General features: G+C 43.2%; 1 long non-coding RNA gene across 1 annotated transcript in view; it reads left to right on the top strand.

Moving 5' to 3' along the window:
- LOC106149833 overlaps nt 1-20,147 on the top strand; it is a 77,591-nt gene extending 57,444 nt beyond the window's left edge. Inside the window, exons 2-3 of the long non-coding RNA XR_001236260.1 lie at nt 19,339-19,425; nt 20,023-20,147. This is a non-coding gene — a long non-coding RNA (uncharacterized LOC106149833). The remainder of the gene's footprint in view (nt 1-19,338; nt 19,426-20,022) is intronic.
- The last annotated feature ends 650 nt before the right edge of the window (nt 20,148-20,797 follow it).

Consider the following 20,797-nt stretch of genomic DNA (forward strand, 5'->3'; position numbering starts at 1 on the left):
CCTTTCATTCAGTAGACTGGCTTTTAAGATTTCCTTTCCCTCTCCTTTTATTTGATAATATTCCATCATGTATATATACCAGCATGTGTTTTTCTCCCCACCGTTATGGATGTTCAGATTATTTTCAGTTGTACATTTTATGTAGAGTTGCTGTGAACGTTGTTGAAAAAGTTTTTGTGGACATATTTTCTCATATATTTTCAGTAATATTCACAAGTGGAATTTCTGGATCAGATGGCAAGTATTTTGTAAAAATTGACAAGCTTTCCCATGAGCAGTGCCTGATAGATCCAGTTGGTCCACATCCTTGGCAACACATGGAATTGTCTTTTTATCTTTAGCCATTTGAGTGTCTATGAAATAGTGTCTTGTAGTTTAAATTTGCATTTCCTTGGTGTGTACTGCAGCCAAGGACTTTTTCATGTGCTTACAGATTGTCTTTATTTCCTTTTCTGTGAAATGTGTGTTCAAATCTGTTGCTCTTTTTTCTTTTTTTGTAAATTGGGTTGTTGTCTTTTTGTTACTTATCTGTAGGACTCCTTTATTTTTTCTGGTTAAATGTTTTTATGTACAGAATTTATTTGCTCTTAGAATCTTGCCTTTTCATTTATAAAAGTATTATTTGATGAGCAGGTGTCATGGTTTGGGTTTTTTTTTTTTTGCAAAGGGAACAATATAATACAGGAAACGTATTTTATAAGATTATTTATAATAATCACCCAAAGAATCATATACAAGTGAGTGCAGGAAATCTGTCCACACACTTAGGACCAAAGAGTCCAGCTGAGGGCCTGGACCCCACGATAATGTCCTGCATGAGTCCAGCTGAAGACTTACAGCTCATAATAATGCCTCTCAGGAGTCCAACTGGAGGCCTAGAGCCGATAACAATATTTCATGCAGGCCTGTTTCATGGATCTGCTGGAAAGGCCCAAAGGTCAGTGGTGGAATCTAAGAAGTCTGTGCCAGTGGGATGAAAGATCTGTGCTAGCAGGCTGAGGGGTCTGCACTGGAGCCAGGAATTGACGCTCAGAATAAGAACCAGAGCTCCCCTGAAAAGTACCGCAGCTGTCCTCAGGAACAGTGAGGTCCTCAGCAACAGTGAGGTCCTCAGCAACAGTGAGGTCCTGGGCTCCTCCAGGGATCAAGACAGCTGGGTTCCCATCAGGAAAGCCAACGCAGCAAGCTTCTGCAGGAGACTGGCTGGCAGTACATCATCTTCCCCTCTGGAGCCAGGAAGTGATGCTCAAAGTGGGGACCAGAGCTCCCCCAGAGTGAACTGAAGCTATTCTCAGTGCCAACAAGGTCCTGAGCTCCTCGGAGAATGAAAACAGCCAAGTTCATCAGGAAAGCCAGCATTGATGAGTTCCTCCAACAGAACCAACAGCTCCTTACAGCTTCTGTCAGTTCCCAGCAGCCTCTCTCAGCTCCCAACAGCCTCACTTCTTCTCCAGGTCTGCCTCTTATGCTGCTGGCAACAGTCCCCAGGTGGGCCTCCCACACCCAGCACCACGCTTACTCAGTCCAGCTGGGGGTTATAAGTTGACCACCAGTTGTCAATCCACCACAGTAGGCATTTAAAATTTTTAAAAGACCAACTTATCACTTTTACAATTGGTATTTTTGTGTGACATTGGAAAATTTTTACCTCTTTTCAGGTTGTAAAAGATATTCTCATGCTTTATCAAAGCCATTTTTAGTGATGTTACTCTAGAATGTTTTCTTTCCAAAGAAGAATAAAAAGGTAAAAAAGAAAAGGGGCCAAGAAACAAAACAAGAAAAGAAACTTGCCGATTTCCGGGGAATTTGGTTTCCTTTTCCTTTTCTGTAGTGTGCTGGCTGTCTGTCATTTTGTTCAGAGGTCTGTAGAACCTGGAAAAGCTGTTACTGCTGTTGGTGCATACATACTGCTATTATTGGTCTTTTATATAAACATCAATACAATCACATATGTATATATATGTATATATATAAAATTTGAACTTTTGGAAACTTCAACTTTGGCAAAAGTTATCCCGGTTTACTATGTTGAATTGGTTTGTATAGAAGTAAACACCCATATTGGTCTAGAAATGTTAAACTTAATTTTTTTTCCATTTGTACAGGAGTAACACACTGTATTAAATATGTAAGGCCTTGTCTTCATGGGTTTGATTACAAAAACTAATACAGTATTCTCTAAATAAAAAAAATTCTCCTACTCTATTCTCCCTAGTGTGTGGTTTTTAACTTTAAAGTCTGTGATCTTTCTCAGGTTGCTATTTTTGGCATGAGTTAGGGGTCTGACTTTATTTTTTTCCCAAATGGATAATCTAGTTGTTTCAGTATCATTTGTTGAAAATGCTTTTTGTTTTCTATTGTATTGTATGGGTGTATTTTTGAGAATCAGTTGATCTTACATGGATCTATTTCTAGACTCTCTTCTCCCACTTTTTTTCATGTTTATTCTTATAAGAGCGCACTGTTGGGCTGACAATTCCTTTACAGAAGAGCTTAGCCGTCTTTCTCTGAGGGAAGATACGTTCTCATTACTGTGAGTGCAGATAACCACCCATCCAGGCTTCCTCACAGTAGCTCATGATTCCACAGAATGCATGTCACTAGTGCACGATTCTGACATTGCATTTTGCAGGTAGAATATGTTAGTGCAGTTGGATGGCGTCAGTTAGTTTGGATATGAAAAGTTTGGTGCAGTACATTCCATTTCACTGCAATGTAGGTCAGAGAGTTATGCTGAAGAGAAATGTGTGCAAAAGCATGAGTGAGCACAGGCTATGAAGCAGCACAAAACTAATAAATCAAACCAGAGGATAGATTAACTGCAATTCCAGTTGATTTCACACCGAGACCAACCCGATTTTAGGCACCAATGCCTGGTGTTACTTTTTCTTAGATGCCAGTGGAATTTTTTTCTTTTAGAACACATCTTCCAAAAGGTACACAGTATACAGTACATTCTGGGAGTACAGAAATTTCTTTGCAGAAAGAACAAGGGTATGGACGGAGTTCTGTGTAAGCTCCATTGCTGAAAATGAGGACATTTTAAGAAAAGGACAGCTGTAAAGCAAAGCAAGGTCTTCCTTCTCTGTCCTCTCTCCCTCCTCAGGCTGTGAGCTGGGGTGTAAGGAGGAAGGCCCCGTCCACCGTTCTGTCCTGGATCTGTCTTCTAGGACATGTCAGGGATGAGAGTTGTAATGTGTGTTTTCATCAGCCAAACCTCCATCCCTTTGATGTAGCAGCAAGGCCTGTTAGATTTTCTGCTTCTTTCACCAGAGAGAAGCCAGGATCTACTCTGTGGATAAGCTTTGCCCATTTTAGACAAATAAATTAACCAATGCTATGGATTGGATCTTGAATTGCCACTAACAGCTCGGGTATTTAGTCAGTCTTCAGCTTGATGCTATTGGAAGGTAGTGGGAACCTGTAAGAGGTGGGCCCTGGTGAGAAGTCTGACTGGGCCTGCACCATTGAGGAAGATAATGGAAACTCACTTCTTCCCTGTTCCTCTTTTTCTTTGTTCCCTGGCAGTCCATGGACAGGGCTTCATTTCCACATACTCTCCCTATGAGGTTCTGTGCTGGCAGAGCTCCAGAGCAATGAGAGTAATTGGCCATGGACTGAAATCCCCAGAACTGTGAGCCAAAATAAACTTTTCCTCTTTTTGAGTTGCTTTGTCTCAGATATTTATTACAGTAACAAAAAGCTCACTGTAGTGGGACACCAGGTACCATCCTTATGATGCCTAGAAGTTTCTTACATTACACATTCAGATTGCTTTCAAGTTTAATCAACAGTGGAAACCTGAAATTCATGCTTATCGTTTGAAGGAAGATGACTACAACTAAAACTGCTCTTTAGTTTGTAAAGTGTGCATAGCACCATCAAGTATCGGGTGGACATTCCTGTTGCTGTCCGCTGCACTCCTGGAGTGCTTTTCCACTATTCTGCTAGGCACTCTGGGCCGTTTGTGTTTCTATTACACAACATTTATGTTGCATTAATTTAAATTTTTCTTTTTTTTTTTTCAGTATCGGGAATCAAACTCATGACCTCAGGCTTTCTAGGCAAGTGCTTATGCCGCTGAGCTGTATCCCCGGTCCTGTTGCATTAATTTAAAAGCTTTGTATCTACTTCAATACAAAAATCACCTATGTGGGCTTGACTCAAACTTTATGAGAAACACCATTCATCACATTCTCTTCCAGGTAAGAGGAACCTGAACTCTCTCCTTGAGAAGACCTGTCCGCCTTGGGGTTAAATTAGCTTCACTTTGAATGGGAGCCCTGACTTGGCAGGGTCTGAGCAGTCATTCAGAAGGAATGCAGTCAAATACTTGCAATTCACATTAGTTTGTAATCTGACTTTGAAAGTAAAGAGAAGGAGAAACCCAAGAAAATTTCATCAAAAAGACTTAAGTAATGTCCTTCAAGTCACTTCCAGTTTCAAAGCCGATGTCATACACGTGGCAAAAGTAATATAGCCATAAAGTTTACCTTTCCCATGGGCTGGTTCTCCCAGATACACTCACATCCGTGCTTAGGAAAGGTGGCCTACATAGAGAGAACCCGCATCTACAAAACTGGCCTTCAGATGTCACCAAACACTCTTTCAGTAATGTTTGGAAGAACCTTTTTTAAAATTATTTTTTATTATATCAATAAAGCATATATTGTTAGTCCAAGAAAGATCCCTAAATAAGTGACACAGATTTTTCTCCTTAGAAACTATTCTGTGATTCATATTTTCAAAGGATTCTCTCTCTTCAAATAACTTCCTTTTATTTTTATGTGAGGAACGGCTAGATTTATTTTGTCTGGGTGCAGACAGGCTGGGAATGATTTCAGCGGCTGGCCAGAGGAGAAGTTAAGTTTACCTGGGGTTTGGGAATGGGGTTATAATCCCAAGGACTCTGGGTAGAATGTTTGGGGTCAAAGTCCCCAAGACGGCCAGTGCAGCTGTGCAGGTGGTACTGGACTCTGGGGAGGTTGTAGGTCCAGTCCTCAATTTCGTTTATGGACGTCTATTCTGTTCGCTGAGGGCGGCGTGGCCCCCTAGTGGTTCCTGTTGCTTGTGGTGGGCGGCATGTTTGCTGAGGGTGTCTCTTTCAGGTCAGGCAAAAAATGTGTTCCCTTTTTTTTTTTTTGGTACTGGGAATAACTTGCATAGTTCTTAAGCACACAGTATTTTTCTTTTTAAAATCACCAAATGATAAATGCTCCAGTGGAATAACACTATTGAACATGAAAAAACTACTATAATTATTGGAACTGCCTTTCACAAGACTGTTAGGTAAAAAAATTGACTCCTTATTGAAATGAAAATATAGAAAAGGATATCTGTTTATACTGTTGTATAAAGTAGAAACAGAACAAATGTAAGGAGCCCAGATACAGAACAGAGTCACAGTTTATTCTAAAGTCGAGTTGGGTGGGGTGCAGTTATGTAGAGGGAAAAAGTCCTGGCTTTACAAGTAATTACATAGCACGTGGTACTGTGATAGGCCTCCATGTGCTTGAGGGCAAGTTTCTGCTACATGCAGCTTGCTCCTTAATTTCTATTGTGGAGCTTAAAAAATTAGTCCTTGAGTAAAAATCACCATAAACATACATACACAAATGGAAATACCTTTCCGTACGTTTGAAATCCATTGAGCCATTATCTGTTAATGACACTGAGCAGTGATTCACAAAACTTTTAAACTGTAGAAGTAAAAATAGAGTCGGAATAGGCTGACACACCGAAATATCATTGCGTTCTGTCACCTTTCTTTGAACTGAATCTTCTCTATGGGAGTAATAATCCCTGTAACTTCAGAAATGTGTGAAGGTTCCAGTCCGTCTTGAGTATACCCAAATAAATTACTTTCCATCTCTTCCACTTCCTGGCTTGTCTTCAGACACTAATCTGGCCGTATATTCCAAGTGTATAATATCTATAGGTAAAGGAGAAGACTGTCCAAATGACTAAGGAATGACATACCTGAGACTTATCTAGCAATGAGAACTTGCTCCAGTGCCAGCAGAAGCTTGTCCTACTCTCTAATAATAATTAGCAAATGGGCCCACAGTTCCAAACTTCGCTTTTGATTCCTGGCCTTGTAGTTTGAGTGACAGCTGGGGATGGATAGCCCATCAAGATCCTGTTTGCTGAGGCTGCCACTTACAGAATAGTTGACGAAGCTCAGCGGCACTGTATAGATGGGTGATGGTCCCTGTCAGATAATCAGAGCATGAGTCAGGAATCTCCAAGCCTGAGGCTTTTAAGGGACTATTTGGCGGCTTGTTAAAAACCGGACACCCAGGGCAGGAGGGGTTAATCTGATAGTAAAGCACATACGTGCATGCCACACGCCAAGCTCTGGGTTCAATCTTCAGCACCCCCACACGTGTACACAGAGTGTTCCCACTTAAGGTTTTTTTTTCTTTTTGTTGATTAGAAATGGGAAAAGATTGCAAAGTTTTTATAAACAATTCATGTTCAACGTTAGTTGTAACAATAGAAAAGCTAAGCAATTCAGACAAGTCAGCCATCTCTGCTGTGCAGTTCATATTCGGGTAGTCCTAGACCTTTTCTCTGTGTATGTTCTCAGAGATACATGTCTATACACAGATAAATTTAACAGAAATGCAGTCCTATTATGCTTCAATTTATGACTCCTCATGTTCAGTTCTAGTTCTCTTTAATAGATGTTCATCTACAATACTACTTTTGTATAACTAATAGTTCCTTAATCTTACTTATACACCAGTGTTTACTTAACCAGTTAGTTATTGTTGAATATTAAGATTTTTCAATTTTCTTGGCTCTACAAAGGATTCTGTGATGAACGCCTTTTTCTTTTCTTCCCCTCACATGTCTTGTTTATTCCTTTGGGATGATTTTCTCCAAGTGAAGTGGCCTGGGGTGACAATATACATATTCACATTTATAAAACTTTCAAGTTTCTGCTAGATTGCCCCAGTGGGGGCAGAGTTATATTTATTTAAGTCTCAGAACTTGTAGATACTGTCAAATTTTTAACCGTATAATAGTTCTTATCTAGGTTGTGCTGAAGGCTTGAGCGTTACATATTTATATTACATGGCTCTGGTCCTGGGGAGGGGTCAGTTTTACTAACTATATCACTTGGCCTAGATGTTTTGATTTTGCTGTCAGCCAAAGGAGAAGCGCTTAAGTGATGTTTACAAAAGCGCTGGACACTCCCGAAAAGCTTTCTGTACCTGTGAACTCGTTTCGTTCGTACGTCATCATTGTCTTGTGCTAACAGTGAGAAGTGCAGCAGATGTTAAGTTTACGCCGAGTTACCAGCTAGAAAGTAGCTGACTGGGATAACACATAATGAGAAGGAAGGAGAGAAATATGCAGTGATGCTGCTATTCTAAAGAGTTCTAGAGATTCTCCTGGTAAGTATGAGGAAGCATATCAACACCAAAATATGACTGTTCAAGACAGCTATCCTTTAGCTTCTCCTAACTTAAAAATGTTCACAAAGACCCAAGGTGAATGTCATAAAAAATGGTGTTCTGTGGTTGTGTATTTATTTTTGTAGAAGTCTGATCTTTCCAAATTGCTAATGTTAAAATATAATTACGCACATTCGTATTTGAAGCTTCCGTGAATCATGCATCACTCACACATGGTTTTACACCTCTGCTGTCGGCACATGCAGAGATGCATTGAGAAACTGTTTAAAGTGAGCAGGACCGTCGGTTCCTGAAACCTGTGGGTGTTCTTCAGGAGGCGGAGCTAAAGTTCAGGGCATTCACCCACTTACTGTACTTAAAGTGTTAGAGGAATTATCCTCATTATAGAGTGTCCAATCCTAAGTCTTTTAGAGAAAACGGATTATCCATGAGCTTAACACTTGTACATACAGGAAACTTTGGACACCCAAAAACCTGGTGAGACTTGAGGACAGAAGGAAAAATGAAAGCTTAAGGTGACTCTTGCACCCTAACTCACAACTCTTATTAGATAATAATGTTACATTCTTTAATCCTTATAGATTGATATATCTAATTATTATAATTCTGTTACATAGCAGATTAATATTTAATTATTTATGCACATGAAACAATAATTTTATATAGGAAAAAACATGGTGGTAGTAAAAAGAGAAGCAAAATAGGAACAGACTGAATAGGGAGTCCCCGAGCCAGGCTTATCACTAATGGATGGCAGCCTGTTTGCTCACCTCTGAAGTGAGATGAACAGGAAAACTCCCTCCCTGACAGCAGTCGGGACTCTCAAAGCCAGTGGTTATGTGGAGTTGGTTTGTCAAGGGTGAGTCCCTGCTCCGGGTCAGCCGCTGGTGCTGCGGGTTTTGCCCTCCTCGTTCTGGCGCCTTCATTGGCACACCCTTTTGGTGTGTGGTTTTCTTTTTTCTTTTTGTGCAGTGCAGTCCTGGGGATTGAACTCGGGCCTTCACACAGAATGTTATCACCCCCACTTGTGTGCTTCCTGCCTCAGGCCTTTGAGCTGTGCTGGTGTGCGTCCCAATCATTGATCACGTGATGTCACCTAGGATGACCCTTTCTCTCTCTCTTTTTACGGTATCAGGAGTCAAACTCAGGACCTTGCGCTTGCCAGGCAGGTGCGTGTCTCCGAGCTACATCCCCGCCCTAGCCCTCTCTTCTTTGCCCCAAATTTCCACTTCGTAAGGACTACAATGTAGAATGCTTAATATGAATCTTTTTATTTAAAATAATTTTCATAAATGTGCAAGTCACTGACAGTCTGTTAGCTTTCCATTGCTGTGACAATATCTACGATAACTTACAGGGAGGTAAAGCTTTATTTTGGCTCAGTCTCAGTACATGTGTGCGTGTAGGCTCTGTTGCTTTCGAGCCTGACCTCCTGGCAGGAAGGCGGGTGGAGCACACCGAGGTCCCACAGTCCCCTTCAGGTCCATGGCCGGTGGCCCAGCTTCCTGTCACAGGCCCCTCCTGAGAGTTTCAGCCTCCCGGTACTGCCCTGAACGGGGGACCGAGCCTTATCACATGGCCTTTGGGAGACATTTAGGATCCAAACGCTAGCATGCTGACCACAGTGTGTTAAAGTACCACAGTGGCTTTTGTTGCTGCTGCTGCTGTGAGTAGCAGTCATTTTTTAAATTGCCAAATGCTCGTGCATGCTGGGTTCTCTGCTGTCCAGGTGGTCTGTGGACATTTGTGTTGTGATATAAACAAGCATTTACATATGTTTGAAATACAAGTACATTTTGTTTTATCATCTGAATAAACACATGCTTAATGTACAGACCTGTATAAATATATGTAAAAAGAAAACAGGAGTTTTTGTTGTAAATAATGTGGAAATTCTTGTGATGTAGGTCTTAAATTTGTGTGCAGTGAGACATTTAAAAAGTTCCCTGTAATTGATTATTCAACTGTATAATTAAGGGTTAATTGTTCAGATAAAAGTGAGAGGCTGTAGAGGGCAGGTCAATTAAAAAGATGTTTTTCTAAGTGTAAAGTGGAACCCTGAAATGCTGATTAAATCCAGTTTAATGAAGATTTTTCTTAACTTGAGTTTTCTTGGGCATAAAAGTGTGCTTTCTGTATTAGAATTTCAAAATTTTAGATTAGCCTAATCATTTAGCTTTTTTAGCTTGTAGGGGAAAAATTCTTGCATGGTTGTGATATAGCTCCTATCTTACGCCTGCCTGCCTGCCCAGAAACCCTTCTATGGGTTCCTCTTAGTTTGGGCCAAGTTATGCAGAAGCTGTGGACCATTGTTTTAGCAGGTTCTAGTGCTCATTGCCAGGATGAGAATCTTATGTACTTTTACAGAATTACCGAAGTGTAAGTGCGGGTCGTGTTTGCTGGGGCACGCAGGAGCTGACTAAGTGGCTTCAGGACGTGGGGGGGTTTGCAGGCCAGGCAAGTCTGTGTGGGCTAGTGAAGCTGTGGTCTCTCTTTCTTTTTGCACCCTGGCCACAGGATGTTAGATCATTAGGAAGAGCTCACAAGGACAGGATGAGACGCATCCAGTATCAGTTTTGATTTTTTGCAAGTCCCATACCTAAGTATTTTTCTTTTCTTTACATTGTGACTTCTTGTTCCAAGACTCAAGGAATCGGCCAAGTCCTTGACTGCACAGGCAGAACTGGGATAACCCTCGGGCATATAGACCTCTGATGAAGCCATGTCAAATTTCAGAGTACTGACTTTGTGATCCGTTGGGCAGGTTGGAATGACAAACACCAAGAGAAGCTACAGTCTCTTAAAGCCTGATAATTTTACTATAGAGGGATAAAGCAGAAAAGTCACCCTTGCAGATGGGGAGAGGTTGCCCCTGGAGGACAGTTCTTGTGAGCACGGTGGTCCAGAGTCCATCAGCCAGCCCTTGCTGTGCAGCCCTGCGACGTGTATAGCTTCTGGGAAGTCCACTAAGTACGTGAGCTCTGGTGGATCCTCAGTACCTGTGCAGACACGGTGTGGTGGATGTCTGAAGACAGCCAGAGTAGCCAGAGTTCGGCAGCCACCACGAGCCTTTCAGAGTGGGTTCTGTGGACCTCCCTCTGACCTGGCCTCCACTCACACTCACACTGCTTTTTGCGCCTTCTTCCCTGCACTCACATACCCTTCCACCAGTACTATAAAAACCCGATCGAAGGAAAGGACATGCTAGGTTCTGAGAGGACACAGTTAAGTGCAGTGCTGGTTTCTAACCCAGGTCCTCCAGAGAAAACACACATGCTCTGCTCACACAGCCTCGCAGGGTGACCTTCCAGATCCATCGTCGTCCTTGGTTGGCAGCTTCCCAGGAGTCCTGAGACCTCAGGCACACAGTGTGCCGCACGGATGCACAGGGGACTCTGGGGACCGTCTCAAGCTGTGGCTCACCTCAGGATGAGCAGCTAGGGATACTGAATATCTGAGGAGGGAGGGGAGCGGGGCTGTGCATGTCGCTGGGTCAGCTGAAGTACTTCCCAGCAGTCTGTTCAGTCTTTCACAGCCTGAGCATGTTACATACACCTAACCTGGGTAGCCTTTTGAAGAGCGTACCAGGCCCTTCAAAAATGAGGAAAAGCTGCTGTTTGAATGTTAAGAACAGAGCAGGAAGAGGCACCGGCTGGCCTGTCCCTTGCCCAGTAGTTGCCTAACACGGTGATCAGAGGAGCCTTTCCTATCCAGCGCGTCTTTTCTCATCCTCGGTGTGGGGGAGCACATGAGCTGGGGGAGCTGACTGATGGTCTCTGCCCAGCTCCACCTGCAGTGAGTCCACATTGTGGCTTGAATTACCACGATGAAAATGCCACTCAGTAGGGCCCCTACCCCAAGCTGCTGCACATGCTTCCTGTGGGCTGAGACCCAAGGCTTGTGGGCTGCCAGCCGGCTGCAGATCCCTCTTGCCCATTTTTAGCATGTAAACCTTAACATTTTTCCTAAAGGGGAAAAACTATAATAGGATTCTATGTAGAAATTCTGAAAACACAGGCCACTTGCTCTTGCCTTCATTTTCCATGGTTGGATAATCAGAATTTGTGAAATCCCAGACCATCCTTGTGCTGGTGGCTTTTATTTATTGAGGGTAGCAAGTATGAAATACGAAATAGGCGTGTTCTCATCCTCCATACCAAATGGGGACAGAGAATGATTCAACTGGGAAGATCACTGCAGTCTTACTAGCAGGAAGGAGAGCTAGAAGGAGCGAATCAAGTTCAGCTGCCAGACTTCCAGGTTTGGGCTACCTTTTGGTCCCCTTGTGTGTGCTCTTGGGTCCCGCCCCCTTCCTGTGTCCTGTTCTCTAGCCTTGCAGCCCCTCCATGACCTTCTTAGCACTTGAAGATCACTGTCCCTGGGTCAACCGAGGAAACAGGAAAGCCTACCTTCAGCCCTGCTTGTGTGCCTCGCGGTGCTTGACCTGCGCTGCTTTACTCGGCCGTAACTGCCTGTGTGTTAATTACTTCGGTGATTGTCTTCTCCTCCAAGTGGAGGCTCTGTTAGGAATCAGAACACTTCCGTTGTCCTCTCTGCAGTGTTCCTAATGCTCAGCACAAATCCTTGCACCTAGTATGTGCTCCAAACTAGTCAGAGTGAGTGAATGACTTTTAGCATCAAGGATGAATTGACTGAGGTTCAAAGATAAGAGTACTTATTCCAAGATATGCGCATGCGCGCACACATACATGCACGCATGCCGAGTGGCCATGAGAAAGATTGCCAATGAACTGTGACTTGTTTCAAAATAAGCATGGTGTCTGAATGTGACAGAGGATAAGATCTAAGAAAGGACCGTTGCTTCCTTCTCTTAGAAAGTCTGTTTAATGTCTTACACAAAAGAAGCGTGGAACAAATTAATCAAACAGCTTTTTAGTGCCTATTTTGAGCTGGCAGTCTGTTAAATGAAGAGGAAGGCGGAAGCTGTTAGATGTTTCCTAGATGAACGCCTACAAGTGTTACTAGTCTGTCCTGGCAGCCTCCTGGGAGCTGTGCTTCAGCCCAGATTGCTGCACCCAGTTCCTCCTGGAGTTTTATGTCCTGATAAGGGCAGTTGTTCTTTGATAGTCCTCATGCTGTGTGCGTCACTGTCCCGAAGGCAGCAGTCACTTTCTTGGGCAGACTTCTCTCTCCTGTTCCAGAGTTGGTATACTTGTTGGCATTTCTGCAGTTTATCACTCTTGAGTACCTGAGCCCTAAGTTTCTGTGCTTTCTCTTGAAGTTCATTGCTGCCTTATTTCCCAGTAGTTTGTAATACACAAAAATCGAAGGATGTGACATGTTTCTTAATCATTATTTGTTATCCATGGCCACTGAAGGAATATTTGGGCAAATCACAATTCTGTGCAGCATGTAAACAACTTTTTATAAACACTTTCAACTAAACACCAAAAAAAAAGAAAAATACCTACAGAAATGGAACTTGACTGCTCTGATTCATAGACATAGCAACATTTTGGAATTACGGAAAATAAATTTAATAGATTAGCAGATTTGCTGCATGTCAGCCTAGGACTATTAATTGTTGAGAAGAAAAAGTGACTTTAAGGAAAAACAAATAGATACAGGAAGTGCAGGGCTGAAAGTTGCGTTTGACTGGCTGACTTCTTTCCCTTTTTCACCTAAATTTGTCAGAATAAATTTAACCTGTTTCCTCATTACAAACATCTCCCCATTTATAATTTGTAGAAAATGCTTTTGAAATGTATGTAGTCTATATTGTAAGTCATTCATAGAATACAACTAAATGCCTATAATTTCCTTAAAATTTCCCTTACGATTGATTCATATAGAATCAAGTGAAATTAGTGACTGTTGCATATCCAAGGAGAAACGGATTGCCTTCCAGAGTGAATACCAGTGACGGTCCTGTGTGGTAAATCAAGCCTGCCTTTAGCCTGTCAGCATTTGTCACTTCTGCATGGTCCTGCTAACAAAACCGGGCAGTGGAGAAGTGTTTAGGCACTTCATTTGAATACTGTCATACTAGAAGGATGGCAATGCAGAGTTGTAAGATCACTGCTGTTAGTAAGTGCTTAGTTCAAAACCCGCTTAGAAACCACCCTGTGCTAGTGTTTACAGCTCATTAACAGTAAACCTTGCGTTCCGCTCTTCTTGCTGTTCCTGAGACACAGAGACATTCAGACACTCGCTCAAGGTCACAGAGTTGGAAGTAGAAGGTTGTGAACGTGAACCTGCGTGTTCCGGCTGTAAGAGTGCATCCTCTTCACCAGCGCATCTCCTTGCCCCTCACAGGGTTTGGTTTCTTGAACTGGGTTTACCATTCAGTGATTTCATTGAGCTCTTCTCCATCCCTTGTAGTTCTGAATTATTATTAATCACAATAGTCAAGATTATGATTTTTGACACCTTGATTAGCACTTTCGTACTATGGATAGAAATTAGCGTGGCACTCTAAACTGTATTGAAGAGAGATTAATCAGCCCTTATGATAAATAAGTGGCAAATTGCTAATCAGAGTAAATAAAGTGAGACTTGGATTTTAGAGCACTCGTAAGATTTCCATGGTATTGACATATTTATTCTTCAGTGCTGAAATATGTGAAATACAGGTAAGACAGTAGTACTATTGATTTACCTACTCTTTGTTTCTCTGAATTGGGAAAAAATAAGATTATACTTTAAAAATTACTTACAGTTTAGAAGGTGATACATTAATCCTCAGAATGACAAGAAATCAAGATGATTTTGTCTTTGGGGTTTAATTTATTAAAATTTAATTTGCTCCTGCGCTTTGCTCCCATAGCTCTGTGCTAGCAAACTAGCTATAATTAGATTAGCAGCCTCCTAAGCACTGCTGACAGCCTGCGCCTCAGAGAGCATGTGCCGGGTTCTGCGTGTGCCTTCTCATTGGTGGTTGGCGCTGCTGTTCGCCTGTTTGATAGGTTTCCACAGTGATCTTTATGCTGCATTGGAGACATAGATACAGAGGTACTGTGCTGTGTTCTTGTAACAGCGAGGTGCTTGGCTGGTAACAGTAAGGAGGGAAGAAGGCACAGAAGAGCAGGCGTATGTCTTTGTTGTAGAGCGTCGGTGGTTAGGGACCTCTGGCTGCAGCAGGAGGTCAGTGAAGGAGTCTCAGTTCATGGTAATTACTCTAAGTCTTTATGTCTTATAAAGAGCACGGCTATGCATGAGACGAAGTGTGTTTGTGGTGTCATCTGTTTAATTTGATCTCCCTTTGTTGATATTCTTGTACTCCAGCATTCTATACTGAAATACATTCTCCCAGAGGCAGCTTGCCTGGTAAACAGCTAATCTATTTTAAAAAGAATGTTGTTTTTACCGGGATTTAGGGGTGCATGTGCTTGGAAGTGATTCTTATTGGTTCCCTTCTGTTTTGAAAAGCCTGATGTTCCATCAGTGTGGGTGTCTTTTAGGTGGTTTCAGCACCCAGTTGACTTGTTTGCATGCAGTCCTGACTCTTCTGAATAACGAGTGATCAAAGAGAATTCAGTGAAACACATTCTAATTAAGTCAGGGCAGCAGTGCTCTTGATTTGACGCTGGATCTTGGCAGAACTAATGTGCTATTGTTTCTTCAAGGATGTGTGCAGCCTTCATTTTGTATGGTTCTCTTTGTCTCACCTTTTGTAGTTTTCATGAAGCCATTTTAATACAGAAAGGGTTAACATACCCCATTCTTCTAAATACATATATAGGTGTATACTCAGCTGTACCTAAACGAAATTTTTGACTCCTGGCTTTGTTCAGCAGTGATGCTGCTTTTGGAGTTGTCGTCGAAGGAAGGTGGAGTTCATGCCACTTACTTGGACTGCTGACTGATAGCATGTTTTGTGTGTTCCATTAATGGTCGCCTGGATAATTTTCCAAATCAAATAATAAAGAATCTTAAATTATTAGCAAATTCTGATGGGAAATATTTGAGTAAGGCCAAGGCTCAAAAAACCCTAACAAACGCAATATAAATTTTTGCTTTTTCATTGTACCTTTTTGTAGGGTCCTGTTTACTGCCTAGAGAGCCCTTGCTTCCGTTCAGTTCCCCCCTTACAAATAGGTGTCCTTCCCATAGCCGACCGTGGGGTCCAGAAACTTGTGTACTGAGTCACAGTCACGGGGCTGGCCGGCTGCCACCGTGCGTCTGCTGTTAGCGGAGAGTCCTGCTGGCCTCTGAATCAGGAATTATTTGCCTACTCTTCAAAAGCCCAAGGTTGCAATTTATGTGTTTTGTGAAAATAACTGCACTGATCTAATACTGTGTCTTGGCTACAAGGTCTCAGTCCATTCAGTGGCAGAGGAAAACTTGAGATTATCAGCAGTGCTTCACCACCTCCCGACATTCCCTCCCTCACCCATTCTGGGGGTCATGGTGATAAATCTTCTGGGATCAGAGTTTACCCAAAAAGTTTTAAGAGGAGAACCTAAGGAGCATTATGACATTTGCCATGGATTGTAGTGGAGCCTGGTACGTACACTATAAGAAAGTTGATAGCCGTTAGTGGTGGTAGTGTGGTACAGCTTGAAAAGCTTGGTGGTGCTTTGGCATTTGACATGTTGGGAGGTGAAATGAACATGCGAGCAGTTGTCCTACTTGGTGTTCCATCCTGGATGTTCCACAGCTGCCTCCTATCGCAGACGGTGCCCAGTGTGCCCAGCTGGGACCAAGAGCGCAGTTCTAGTTGGGTTGGCTTTACTTGGCTTCAGAACCCTCACACTTGTCTTCTGTGTCACAGCGCCATTCTTTGCTTGCTCTCCCTACTGCGGATGTGGATAAACTGAAGTGATTCCATAATATCCTCCTTTTTTCTCTCTCTCTCTAAATCTTCTTTAGAGAGTTCTAAAGCAGTAGGCTGCCTTACAAGTACATTGTTGTCCTTTCTTTTATCCACTACCAAAGCACTGGACAAACATAAACACCACACAGCCCTTGGTGCTGAGTGTCAGAGAAGGAGGTGGGAAGCAGAGCCAGGGTGTGGCCCGGTGGTGCAGAGGTGGCCGGCACATGTGAGGTGCTAGGACCCGCGAGCCCGGCACCGCGTGCAGAAATAAATACAGCAAAGAAAGAGTGGCGAAGTAGGTATCGGTGATGTTCATCCTCAGGGGATGGTTCTTAAAGAGTTTGTGTCTGAAGGAACTCCATACAAATTTAAATGCAAGTGTACATATGCACTGTGCAATGCATTGACATCCCTAGACCCTGAACTGTATAGCATCTCAGAGGGCCTTTTAACATATCTGAAGGGACATTTTCATAGTGGGACTAAATAATGTTACTTACGGCCTTGCAAAGTGACCAAAATATGTACTTTTATCTTTAGATACTTTTTTTTTTTTTTGGTTTTTTTCTGGTACCAGGAATCGAACTCATGACCTTGCGCTTGCCAGGCAGGCGCTGTGCCACTGAGCTAAACCCCCAGCCCCTATCTTTAGATACTTTACATCTTAATTTTTTTTTTGTTTTTACTACCTGAAAAGGGATATTTACATATTCCTGGGACAAGAAAAGAAACACATTTCTTGGACCCTTCAATCTATTGCTTTTTCGCCTTTTTCTAGTGTCATAGCCCATTACTGAAGAAGAAATGGCATCCCTGGACAATGAGAAATAGATTTATCAGCACAAGCATAAACATACAGTAACTTCCTAATGGAGACATTTTCTCTTATATGATACTTCGTTTTTCTTCTAAGGGCTTATAATCACACCATGGGAAGTAGGAATCACTTTAAAAATGGAAAGTCGTTTCAGGCAGGATACAGTGTGCCACAACGCAACAGGTCTGACAAAGGTCTGAAAAACAATGATAACAAGGAAAAGCAATGGGTAGTTAGGCTGGCCGGGGGGTTGGAGGTGATACCTGTGGGTGTCATTGTGGCTGGCCACTGGGGCTTGGTGATCTCAAAAGAACTGAGAGTTCTGTCATCAACCATGATGAACAGTTCAGGGTTAGCCCACCTATAGGTGCCTGGATTGGAAAGATATTTAAAGAGACATTAGGCTCCTCATCTGAGTGTATTTATTTTTTCCTTTCTTTGTTTTATTCTGTAATCATGGGTACTTTTCATGAGTGAGACTCTGATATATTGAGAGATACTGAGAGAAAGGCAGAAGGCATAGTCCCTTCCTGAAAGAAGCACCTACTGCAGCTTACTTAACTAAGGGTTGCACGGAGGACATAGGCACTTGGCTTCCTGATGTCAAAGTGGGATGACCAGTTCATTAGAAAGGGGACACAGGAATGGCAAGGGAGGTTCAGGAAGAGAGAGGGCACCCAGGCCAGAGCTTCCTCTCCTCTTCCATCTGATGCCGTGTCCACTGCTGTTACCACTGACGAGGAGATGGTGTGGCCGCACGTCTGTTCCGTGCTGTGAAGTGTTACCATGTCTCCTTACTTCTGATGTGTATTGAGTGTGGGGTATCACCTTCTTCATCCTCCTCTTTTCAGAACATGCGTTGGATTGGAAATACTTTTATTTTTAAGAGATTGACCACATGAGATTTGAAATTTTTAAAAAATTAACCAATAACAGAAATACATCGTAGAGGAACCGCAGAACACTGCTATTATTATCACTTCTGAGAACTGTTTGCATTGCCAGAAATTATCCTTCTGCTCTTGGATGACTGTGGACTCTTGAAAGTCATTCATTTTGTATGAGCCCTTTAAAAACAAGCTTGTAAAATCTGGTCTTGGATTATAACAGTTGGATTTCACCTTACCACAATTAAGGCATCTGTCTTCTATAAACAGAAAATAATTTCTAGAATATTTCGGTATGTTGAATTTAGCTATCTTTTGGAGATTGCCAAATCTGAGGGTAAGTCCACGTTAAGGATCTCCTGTTTTCACGAGGTCTTGCCACCACCAGTAAAGTGTTTACAGGGGAGTAGGTGCTGCGTATCCGCTTCCCTGGAGCCTGTGTCGGGACACCTTCCTTTTCCGTTGTGCTGAACCTTAACCAGCCGGCGTTCGTACTTCAGTAGGGTGAGCAGCTTGCTTTCTCCCGCTGCCCCCACCCCACCCCACCCCACCCCACCTGCTGAGCTGGCTGGATTCCCTCTCAGCTCTCAGACTCTGCTGAGAAGCAGTTCTCTCCTGTGGTCCTCCTGTCTTGTTCCTTCCCAGCATCCTCCCTTGCTGCCCACCTCCTGATAGGCTACAAGCTCGCCTTCACCAGCTTCCTCTCCATACCACCTGCTTCCCATTGGTTGCTTATCCATGGCTACACCTGGACCAGCATTCCCCTCTTCTCTTCCCCTCGTGGAGCTCCTGAGCTCCTTAGCCTGGACAGGCTGCCTCAGCGCCTTGGCTGTTTCCTCTGCCTGCAGTGTGCTTCCTCCATAGCCCATGGCTTGTGCATCTTTTTTGCAGTGTCTCCTCTCTGAAGTGTAAATTTCATAAAGCCATGTATTGTTATCTTCATGCCCCTCAGCCTTGAAGAGTATTGGTCCATACAAAATGCTCAGTTAGTACTTGTTGGATGAATGAATGAACGAATGAACGAGTGGCTTCTGGCTCTGTGGCAGTCACGAGCTCTGCCCCAGCTTAGCTGATCAGTGCTCAGGGGCTCCTCACCCTGAGTGGGCCGCAGCTCCCTGCTGTGTAGACCTAAGGGCCTCAGGCTCTCTGAAAGGGTAGTGCGCTATTACAGCTCGAGAAAAGAGGTGACAGGGTGTGAAAGATTGTTTACGTAACTTCTCACTACCTGATGTCATAGCTTTCCTCTAAAAACAGATCAAAACAAACCAACAGTTAAAATGAGCAAATTGGTTGCATTCTAAATAAAATCTGGCACGCTTGGGTTTATTAACATATTTATTTTTTTTAACTCTATTAGCTAATTGTCATTTTCTATTTATTTTTTTTGCCAATTAAAAAAGCAAAAACAATCTTCCATTCTTGTGTTTTTAGTTGCTTCTGCTATAGAGAACACTTTAAGAAAGGAAGCCTTCCCAAGATCTCTGCCTCCCATCCATAAAATACTCACTCATCATTCAGGTAAGTGTATTGCTTTGCTTCGATCTATTCTGAGCAAGTGTATTGATTCTCTCTGAAAACCTGAGTCATTATATTAAGACAAGAAGCCTGAGGTTACAGATATTTTGCTATCTGGAAAGAAAAAGTTCCTCAACTTCAAGGTCCTTTCCAGGACCAACATACTGTGAAGGATTTGCTTTGGAGGGGTTTCACTGATACCCCTTCTGTATATCTGCCAGTAGTGACGGTTTGTTAAACACTGTAATATCTATCGGTAATCTGCCGGGTATTCCGAAGGCCCTTTTTATGTGTGTGATTTGAATACACTTCACAGATGGACATCCTAAACCTGAAGAAGTGCAGTGTGAAGTCTGTGGTTGGGGAATGAGAAGCTGGGGTAGCGTCAGCAGCACGGAAGCAGTTTCTTTGCAGATGGCCCCCGAGAGTGTAGACCCTGAACCCTGGCCCGAGGATTAAGACTGATAGGACTGTACAGGGCAGTAGACCTGGAAATATGTGGGGTGTTTCTGCCCACGTCTGGCCAGGCTGAAGGTCACATCTGGTTTCCATAAGCTAATCCGGGAGCCCAGAAGTGGCCTTTCCATGTCTCTTTTGCAGACCCATTTAACCACAGAGGAGCTGAGGAAGTGAATGAGCAGTGGTCAGAGAAATGTGACTTCCTCCGCCTGTGGAGGGAGTAAGAGCTCAATACTGTCGCATGGGGTTGGAAAAAGGTCAGGAAAGGGGGAGCCCGCTTTCCAGCTGGTTCATGTCTGCTACAAGTCAGGAAGTGGTGAAGCAGCGCTCGACGGTCTCAGCTGCAGTGGCCACATTCCACATTACCAGCGGCTTTGATGGACAGACCGCCTGTTTCCAGAATCCGTGTGTAATATACGTTGCTTGTATAGTATGCCAAGCATGCTACAAATTATTATCATTGCCTATGCGTGATACTGTAGTTGGGTATTAGCACTATCCAAGAACCCCGGAATCTAACCTGCTGCCAAGTAGAAATCGGTCTGGGCTGGGCAGAAATCTAAAGTCAGTAGAAAGGGCAGAATCACAGAAATGTCCCTTAGTGCTGTACCCTGGAATTCATCGCTCTTATCACCATCTCACTCACTTCTTATCCCAGACTTAAGTTCTGATACGAAAGCGGAGGGCTCCGTGGGCTGGAATAGAAAGCGCTGTGCCTCCTCCTCCAGCCCTGGCGGAGTGGAGGTTGTAAGCTGGAGCACAGGTAGATTTGATGGGTAATGCCTTCCTGAGGTACCTGCGTTCCCTGCGTTGCGTTGTTTCAGGAAGTTCGCCCACCCAGTGTGCCCACCACTGCACTGTTTTAGGAAGCTTGCCCACCGAGTGTGCCCGCCACCGAGCTTTTTCCTGGGACACA

This window comes from Chinchilla lanigera, unplaced genomic scaffold (genome assembly GCF_000276665.1).
Source record: "Chinchilla lanigera isolate Chin_1 unplaced genomic scaffold, ChiLan1.0 scaffold00053, whole genome shotgun sequence".
Classification (NCBI taxonomy): Eukaryota; Metazoa; Chordata; class Mammalia; order Rodentia; family Chinchillidae; genus Chinchilla; species Chinchilla lanigera.